Here is a 928-nt window from a genome sequence, read left to right on the forward strand (position 1 = left end):
TTACCTACAAAAGAACTAAGCTGTTGCTAGGCTCGTTAGCTCCAAATCTGAATCTTATACTCCTTCCGTCCAATCTGGCTCGTAAACTTGAACTATTAGTCAAGTTCTGTAGCTCCCAAACACCTGCAAGAAGTAAGATAAGAAGTGGGCTCGCTTGTTTCATTCGATTTAAGTTAAGTACAGACGACCAGTTACTAGAAAATAAGAATCATCTGCTGGACTCGCTTTGATTCTTAACAATCTTATCTGGCTCGCTTTTCTTAAGTTACCTTACTTACAGACTTACTGACTGGATGTGGAGTTGTGGCATCCAAGACTTGTTTCTAGCAAGCGAGTTACATAAGAAACCGAATCTCTAAGCTAAGTTCCTATGACTTTCGACTTGTTGAACCAGGTTCGTATTCATATTAATTTGGAGTTTGCTTGCTCCCCTCGAGACAGATTTTCACTACAAATAAAATAACCGGATAGAGAGATTTCCTTACTTATAGAGTAGAGCCAGACTGTGCTTCTCCATTCATTCCTTACTTTGGCTTTAACCCAACCTTATCAGATCCAAACTTAGCTTACTTGGCTGTTTTGCTCGTGAGACAGAGGGATTCTACCACCTGCGGCCTAATATAATAATAAACTTAATAATTTGACCGAGGTATTTGGATGTGGCTCGCACTAATCTTATCCGAGACAGAGGCTCAAATAAATAAACTCCTGAGACTGGCCTAAAAGAGTTAATTGGTGCTCTGCGAGACAGGGTTTTTTGGAAAGCTGGAACTCCAGTTCAACGATTCCTTCCGAGTGTAAGAAGCTAGACAGACCGGGGCATTTACCGGGGGGGTTACCTAATAGCTATGGCAAGGAAAGAAGCAAGCGTCACAAACGTATTAAAAAAGTCAATGTTCGAATTCACAGGTTAGTTCAAGCTCAGACA

The sequence above is a fragment of the mitochondrial genome of Zea mays (genome assembly GCF_902167145.1).
Source record: "Zea mays subsp. mays mitochondrion, complete genome".
Taxonomy (NCBI): Eukaryota; Viridiplantae; Streptophyta; class Magnoliopsida; order Poales; family Poaceae; genus Zea; species Zea mays.